Genomic DNA, 8,876 nt, shown 5'->3' on the forward strand with positions numbered 1-8,876 from the left:
TATTCCATTCTCTCGAAAGACAATTCAGAAACTTCTCAACCTTCTCGAATTCAGTGTAGATACCCTCTTTACTTCTATCAAGTTCGCTCAGCAGATGATAAAATCGATTCACAGTGTCATCAAACGATTCATTCTTCAAAGCCTTGAACACAACGAATTGAGTCTTCAAACGTTCGAGACGTCGTTTCTTGTACATTTCGTTTCCTTCATATCGCTGGATCATACTATCCCACAATTCCTTTGAGCTATTTCTCTTACGGAACGTATGAAGTATAGATTGTGTCATTGCCATCGTTATCATTGACATAGCTTTCTCTTCACAGTCATAAAACTTTTTCTGGTCGTCAGTAAGCGCCAAGTACGTATCAATCGTCAACGTACGTACTGGAGTAGCTCCACATCCTTTAACGATGCACAACCAGATTTTGATGTCTTTTGCTCGAACATATCTTTCGAAACGCTCCTTCCACTCAGGAAAATCAAGTTCGTTGATCAACAAAGGAGGTTTGTCGTTACTTCCTACCTCAGCATTGTGCTTGAGGTTTTGCACCATTGTAGTCAGATTGTTGTTTGCCATTTTTTAGGAAACAATAGAGAACTTCCAAACAGTGAAGTGAGCTTCAATCAGAGTGTGAACCCCAGATCACAGAAACCTGAAATAAACACAAACAATAGAGAAACTCGGACTAGACTGTTAGGAGTTCAACCTCAGACCAACTAAGGACACAAAAAAAAAAACTTTGGACACACTAAGAACTCAAAAACTCTGACTCTAAAATTAGAAACTCGGACACTGAGAATTTAAACAAAATTGGACTCTAATATACTTACTAAACTCGGACGTATCAAATATCTCGGACCTTTTTAATATATATCAAATAAACTCAGACTCACTTTAATAAAAGAACTCGGACTAACTAAATAATACTAAATAACTCGGACTAACTAATATAAAAGATCGCACTAACTAAATAATACTAAATAACTCGGACTAACTAATAATAAAATAAAACTTGTGGACATAATAAAAGATCGGACTAACTAATAATACTAAATAACTCGGACTTTAACAGTTAACTTAAAAACTCGGGCTATATATATATATTAAGTCAAACTCGGACCTCAATAGACATATAAAATTCGGACAAAGAGGATCAATATCTCGGACTCAAACAAGAACTAAAAAACTCGGACCCTACTATAGAGAATAAAAATCGGACAACCTGAACTACTAAACTCAGACTAATATGATGAACTAAACTCGGACCTTCTATAATTGATAACTTCCACGGACTACCAGCAAACTCGGACAAAGTATACTAATAAAAGGAAATTCGGACTCAAGACAAAAGTAAAAACTCAGACTTTTAACAACTTAATAAGGAAAAACTCGGACAAGGACAAAACTCAGACTGATTTTGAAACTCAGACAAGTCTCAAAACTCAGAAAGGAGCCAATCTTCGGAGTATCTCCCCAATGTGACTACACACTGGTTCAATAATACCCCGGAGACACAAACACAAAGTGTAAACCACGGACCAAGCTTCCAAAGATCAAAACTCAGAATCTTTATCTCCTTCAAAGCTCTGTATGAACAAGAACAAAAACCCCTGTAAAACCCAGATGAAGAAAACACTAAAAACTCACTAAACTACTCAAAATCCATCATCCAAACACTAGAAATGAATGAAGAATCATGAATAACACACAAAAACTCACTAAAATCTCACTAAACCCAATCAAAGTATGAACTAATCTCACCAAAACCTTCAAACTAAGAACACCTACAGTAGTATGAGCGTACTGCTCTGATACCACTTGTAAGGCCTCCTAATCCAAGAACTCACTCAGCTAAAGCAACCAACAGGTGTGCGGAATCCACCTGATGATCAACCACTGTAGATGAAACACAAGAATGCAAGGATTTGAGAGAGAAATCAAGAATACACAGAGTATTCTTGATGAAGATGAATGACGTCACTCACACAAAGCGCCGCCAGACAAAACACAATGATTAGGGCACAGAAATTCACACAGAAATCGTTACCTTGTCTATTCCATATTAAAGTATATATACAAGGTGAAACCCGGACTTTCAACACTAAATAGAAAGCCCAGACAAAACATATAGCACAAAGCAAACACAGAGTTTTTGCCACAAAACTCAGACAAAGTCTAATCTATACAAAACTCAGACAAAGCAAAAACTCTGACTAACAAAAACTCTTCCAAACCTTGGACAAGGTTGTCCCTAGGAACTTCTTAGGGACAAGAGAAACTCTGATTAACAAAAAACTCTTCCAAACCTTGGACAAGGTTGTCCCTAGGAACTTCTTAGGGACAAGAGTTCTCCCTAGGAACTTCTTGGGACAAAGTTTAGACACTTGTTCAATAAAGACCCTAAATGTTGGAAGACTTGCACTTATCACCAAAAGTGCATTAACAAACTCCCCCTTGATCAGTGCATGGTCTTCATTGAACTAGAGATCTTCAAACTTCCATTGGTAACATGGGAGTCATGCACTTATCACCCAAAGTGCATTAACAAACTCGAATCCACAGCTTCAACACCACCAATCACACCATCTTCTAAGCCCAACCATTAATTATCACCTGTGTCAGACGTTATTTATTGTATTAGTTAGTTTTTTAACAGACAATACAAAAACAAGCCCAACCATTAATTATCACCTGTGTCAGACGTTATTTATTGTATTAGTTAGTTTTTTAACAGACAATATAAACAATGCCTGCAAAAAACTTCAAGCTTGTAATGGCTAAATGCTGAAAACTATGTTCTAGCTTAAATCTTTAGGTTGTAACATGTTGAATTTGATTGACACATCAATTTTTCATTTAGGTAAATCAAAGACTTATAACAACACTTACATATCAAATGAGCCAATTTTTAAAACAGTCTGTTTTCGTTCGTACGCATGTTGGTCGAAACCCATGACTTGTTGCCCCAGCAGATGGTCTGAAGCCGTTCTGCACAAACTAAACTGGCCACTTTTTAAAATAGTCTGATTTTAATTGTATACATTTTGGTTAAAACCAGCTATACCACAAGCAACTTGAGGTTTTACGATACTTGGTATATACCTAATGCACAAGTGAATTTATAAGATATCATCGTATGGAATTGTTATTCAGATAACTTCATACGGTATTCCCAGTAATTAAAGCGCACCAATGGTATTTTTTCGAACCTTGAACATATAGTTTTCAGTGGAAGGTAAACGATCCCTTTCAAGGTAAACGACACCCGTATCAGCAACATCTTGCAAAATAGCATCAGCAGCTTGCCTTGTAGCGTAAGCAAGGGGAAGACAAGTGTATGCATGAAGAAAAGTAGCAGGGTTCCTGATACAAATAGTTATTCACTTTAAGTCATCGAGATGATTTAAAACAAAAATTCATGATGACATGTTTTGTAAGTGCTATTTATAAACAAAAATTCATGATGACATGTGGTAGAACTTTCTTAATTCGATCACTCTGGATATTTACGAGAAAAATAACAAGTAATTTGCCATTGTAATCAATTTTAAAACAAACTGATGTACTAAAGTTGTAATAAATTTAGTGTTTTAAAGGGTACAGGTACCTTCTGTTTCTCAAGTGCTTGTAACTGCACATGAAGTTCTTCAATTTTTCTTAATGATAAATCAGTTTCATCCAAGAGTGTCTTAGTAGAAGTTGTGTAAATTTCCATTTGTATCTTTGTATCTGTTCTAAAACTTCGATGAACAGATTCTTTCTTTCGGATTTCCTCTTCCTCATTTCTTCTAGTTCCAGAAGAATGGCTCTGAGCTCTGCCTTTAGGCTCTTCGTGTTTTGATCAGACTGTAAAAATAGCACATTATGCAACCTAACTAAAGAACCGATTGTTAACAACTTAACATTGTTTCAATTTTGGTCATTTACTATTTTTTTAAGGTGGATGGTATGCGTTTACCACGGGTCAACCAAACCCAATGTGATTGACCCAGCCAGTTTCAACAAGTAGTTTAAAATGACCCATTTAAACCCGCACCTGTTTTGACCCTTTACCCAACTCGCCAATTTCATTTCAAAAAATATTATTAAAAAAAACAAAAAACAAATCATTCTTTGTTAGTCAACCAGTACAATTCGGGTGTGAACAAATGTCTATACCGCCTGCGGCGAAACCCAGCCGCCATCACCACCAGATCTGGTACCTCCGTTTGTGGGTGTAGTATCTGTAATATGTAACAAAATAAATTCCATAACATAAAGATCTTCAATAGCAGTTCCAAAGTGAATCATATTGCAAATCTAAAGGAGTGCTTCTTAAAATTCTGAAATTGCAATAATAAGTTTTTAATGCTTTGATAAACACTTATGTGATTCATATGAGCTACAATTAAGCTGAACACCTTAAGAGTAAACTGTATTTAGTTATTTACCCGTTTCTCTAACCTTAGCTGAAAAAACTTCAATTTCCATCCAAACACTTATACCACCCATTTTGTCTCAACTGATAATTTATACCACCCTTTTCATCACAAATATGTCCTTTTAATTCAAATACCCACAAATCATAACCAGTTAAACAAAATGACTCATTTAAACTAAAAATCCATCCCAAACTGAGATCTGAGAACAATGTAAGTACCTTTAGGGATCTCCATTCAGAAACCATTCATTTTGATGATGCAGTATCGCCTACGCCAACTGGTGAAACCTAGATCTGCAACTTTAGAGCAAAAATAAAAAATCAAATTCCAGATCTGAAGCTTGTGACCTAAACAAATAAAAAAGAGGTCGTCGGACATACCTCAGTTTGTCGGAACCTACCTCAACCACCATCTAAAACCGAAACTCGTCTCTATTGCCACCGATCGGCTTAAGAATTATACCACCGGAACCGTAGTCGTCGGATTTAACGCTACACACCACGCCGTCTTTAGATCTTGTGAAATCTTGCTCATACATCACCGATTGGCAGACCAAACACCCCCTAACAATAATAATCATTCATTTAGCATAATAAAAAGAAATTGAGTAGAATAGCGGCCATACCTTGCTCATACGTCACTGATTGGCAGATCCAAGCCCTTCACCACCTTCAAACTCAGTCGATTGGGTGTCGTATAGAGAGAGATTCGCTGATCTGGTGTCATTGAGAAAGCCAGATCTTGCATTTGCATCGCCAAGAGAAACCCTAGATCTGAGATAAAGCAGCTCGATGGGGGCGGATAGAATGGTATGAGAATGAGAAACCCTAATTGTGTACCCCGGGTGTGTTTTTTTGAGTGAAGGGCATAATTGGGATTGTAAATTATATTGTGCTTTAGAGGGTTGTATAACATGCTTTAGGGGTGTTTAACTGAAATTCATATGACCTAAAGAAGTCCTTTGGATATGCTTATTAATATAGTATAGATATATATATATATATATATATAAATATATATATATATATATAGGCTAATGCTAGACAAAAAACCCTAAAAATTTTAGGAAACTCTGGAAACTCAAAGCTCCCGAGTTTTTTTTTTTTTTTTGAAAAAAATAACATATGATACCAATTTGTAAAAATCTCGTAAAAACTCGTTTACAAAACTCGTATGGTTTATATCATTTCAAAAACCTCGTTTGTGTGACATCGTCTCAAAATCGTTTACCCAAGTGAACTAAATAACGCCACGGTATGTAATATGATGAAGACACTTATATATAGGAAGTACTAGCGGCGTATCCACCATGCTTTCATCACTTTACACCCGTCCCGTTATCTAAACACTAACCAAAAATCAATCGTTTATCCAATTCGTTTAATTCGTCAAAAATCATTTCAGTCGTTTAAATCATTCTCGTTTTAATTGTGAAACTACTTTTGGTCGCCTTGCTAATAATATCCAAACCTTCGTGACTCGCCTATCGCCAATCTCGCATTAACTAACCACCAAAGGGTAAGTTAACAATCATCTCGCATTAACAAACCACCAAAGGGTAAGTTAACAATCATCAGATTCTTCGGTCGTTACCCACCTAACCCACACATAACCATGGGTGCAGTCTAATAACAGGATTTGTCAGATCCTATGGTACCATAAACTAATACTGGTTGGTTCGGCCAAAATTAATGGATATTATTCGTTATGTAATTACAACCAACAAGCTTGTTCACATTATCAAAATCGTTTTAGTTTTAATATAAACCATCTTAATCATTTTTGGAAAACATCGTTTAAATATTTAAATCATTTAACACATATGGATCACCCCAAAACAATCAAAAACAGTAAAATAGGGGAACAATGTACTCGCCTGAGAATGCTTAGCGGTCTTTGAACAACAACCAAGCAAAGCTAGAGGGAGCACGAAATCAATCGGCAACCTAATAACTAGATAAATAAACCGGACCTAAGTCGGAGGATCGGATAGGATGAGGTCTTGTAAACCAAATGAGTTATTGGAACTCATATGACATGGTTTAACAATGCCTACATACTAAATTGAAACCTAACCTAAGTGCTTTCGACCCATTACGACCCATTAAGGTAGCTTACGCTACTTTAACGCGTCGTGCGCGCAAACGCGCGTTCGAGAAGTCTAACTAGTCCTATGGCTAGTATTATATGCCTAAACATGTTTAAATAAGTTGCATAATCAGTTTAGGTGACAAAAGTTAGGTTACATATGCTTAGAGTCCAATTATGGATGAAAAGGGCATTTTGGTAATTTACCTAAGGCATATACTCTACCTATCATACAACTACTTAAACTCGGTGACCATAAGGTATAACCTCAGAAGGTTATTCCCTATGCAACTATGGTCACTAAACATGCTTGGTCGGATCCTAAAGATTGACCAAACGGGTCGAGTTCGAAAGTCTAAGCGGTGGTTTAGACCGCTTGACTTACGACTCTAAACAAGCACTAAACGAAAAGTGACGAGCTAAGCATGTTAAAACATGCTTAACTAGGTTAGAAAACAGGTTTTGATATCAAAACAAAGTGTTTTGATACCAGAGTAGTTTGGTTGCAAAATACGCTTAAATGCGCATTTTGACCGAAACTACGACTCGTCACTACGCCTAGTCAACGTGGTAATCAGTGGGTATAGTCACTAAAGACTATAACCAACGTGATTACGCTCACGTTGTGAAGTTCAAACGAACTTCTCGTTGACTATCTCGTGGTCAAAGCTGAAAGTCAAACTATATTTGACTTCCAAACTAGGAAAATAACAAAAAGAATGAAAGAATGCTCACAATGTGTCCTTGCTATCTTTTCTACAAGAAAACCAAGTTCCCAATGAGATTAGAAAGCTCCAAACACTTGAGGGAGCCTTCCAAATCAGATGGTAGAGAGGAGAAGAATGAATGAGCAAAGAATGAGGAGGTGAGCATGGCTATATATAGTTTTTCGCAAACCGTTAGGATCGTTTCTTGGAGCGGAGGGCATGATCCAAGCCATACAAGTGTCAAGGAAAGATTGGGGGACTTGTTCCCCACACAAACCAGCCCCTAGCTTTGAAAACCACTGATCAAAACCGTCAAAAACGAGCTAAATGACCAAACTGAATGTTTCTGTCTGATAGGCTCACGCGCCCCGTGTAAGAATAAGGCTTGGGCTTACGCTGGCCGCCTGGCCAACTTTGGCGGATTGACAATTTCAGTCCCTGCAGCTTAGAAACTTGCATTTTGGCCCATTTTTGACATGTTTAAGCCCCGTTAACCTCATTTCAAGGCTCTAAAATGAAGTTAAAATATTGGGAACTCAAAACATGCTCAAAAATATCTCGGATGTCGGTTCGTTTGGTCGTTCGGTTGCGTTGTTCAGTTAATTACGACGGAAGTCGTAACGAACGAAAAAACGATCCAAACTGAGCGACGAATGGAATTTTATCATGCCAATCCCTAAAATATAATATTTTAATGATTACATAAATTTTTGGATGTCCGGATATATTCAGAACGTAAGATATGCGCGAAAATGCAAACTTGTGCACTTTTTGACGCTTTTAGTCCCTGAATGACCAATAAGTTTATTTTTGCACACCAAACACCTCAAAACCTATTTCTAAGCTATGTAAAGGATATTTAGGGCATGTTAAACTTATGATAAAGTTCCGGAATGTTCGTTACAGTACAAATCAGCATACTTTCGTAGTTTGTCGAAATTAGTCCCTGTAAGCGAATAAACTTGATTTCGACACACCAAACCCTCCAAAACTTGTTTCTAAGTTATGTAAAGGCTATTTAAGGTATGTTAAGCGTATGTCACTATTCCGGAGTGTTTTTCGCGCTAAACTGATTAGGTTTACACATCAGTTCGCGTATAACTTTCAAGAAAGCGATTTAGAGCTTGAAATCGAACGAGAATTGATATGTGCAAATGATACACATATTTATACAAATCCCAAGTATGAAATACAATATTTCATTGATTGGGTATTTGTTTGATGGCCGTGGAGGCACAGATGTCACAGTCTCCCCTACTTCAGGAAATTTCGTCCCGAAATTTTAACTAGAGGAAACTTTGTGAGAACAATTGCGGATGTTTCGCCTTCATTTGGTCCTCACATTCCCAAGTAAATTCTGGGCCACGCTTAGATTCCCAGCGAAACGTGACCAAACAAATCCGTTTGTTCTTCTATTGTTTGAATGTACGGTCCAATATCTCCACAGGTTTCTCGACCAAGTGCATCGTTTCATTGATTCGGATTTCGTCGAGAGGAATGTGAAGATCAGCGTCAGCTATACACTTTCGCAAATTGGACACGTGAAAAGTCGGGTGAATATTTCCAAGCTCTGGAGGTAGCTCTAGTCGATAGGCAACCTTTCCAACTCTTTTAACAACTTAAATGGTCCATCATATCGGGGTGCAAGTTTATCAGCAG

At 37.2% G+C, this 8,876-nt stretch overlaps 1 long non-coding RNA gene across 6 annotated transcripts; it reads right to left on the bottom strand.

Annotated features, from left to right (window-relative positions):
• Window positions 1–2,545: 2,545 nt before the first annotated feature.
• LOC110940677 lies at window positions 2,546–5,223 on the bottom strand. 6 transcript variants are annotated; one of them, XR_004892502.1, is made up of 7 exons: window positions 5,048–5,220; window positions 4,803–4,985; window positions 4,641–4,715; window positions 4,160–4,224; window positions 3,609–3,847; window positions 3,211–3,364; window positions 2,546–2,614 (listed from the first exon to the last, which is right to left on the bottom strand). It is a non-coding gene; the product is annotated as an uncharacterized LOC110940677 (long non-coding RNA). The 6 variants fall into 6 exon arrangements; XR_002593417.2 differs by having other exon boundaries at window positions 4,133–4,224; window positions 4,641–4,721; XR_002593415.2 differs by having other exon boundaries at window positions 4,127–4,224; window positions 4,641–4,721.
• Window positions 5,224–8,876: the final 3,653 nt, after the last annotated feature.

The sequence above is a fragment of the Helianthus annuus genome, chromosome 5 (genome assembly GCF_002127325.2).
Source record: "Helianthus annuus cultivar XRQ/B chromosome 5, HanXRQr2.0-SUNRISE, whole genome shotgun sequence".
NCBI classification, from domain to species: Eukaryota; Viridiplantae; Streptophyta; class Magnoliopsida; order Asterales; family Asteraceae; genus Helianthus; species Helianthus annuus.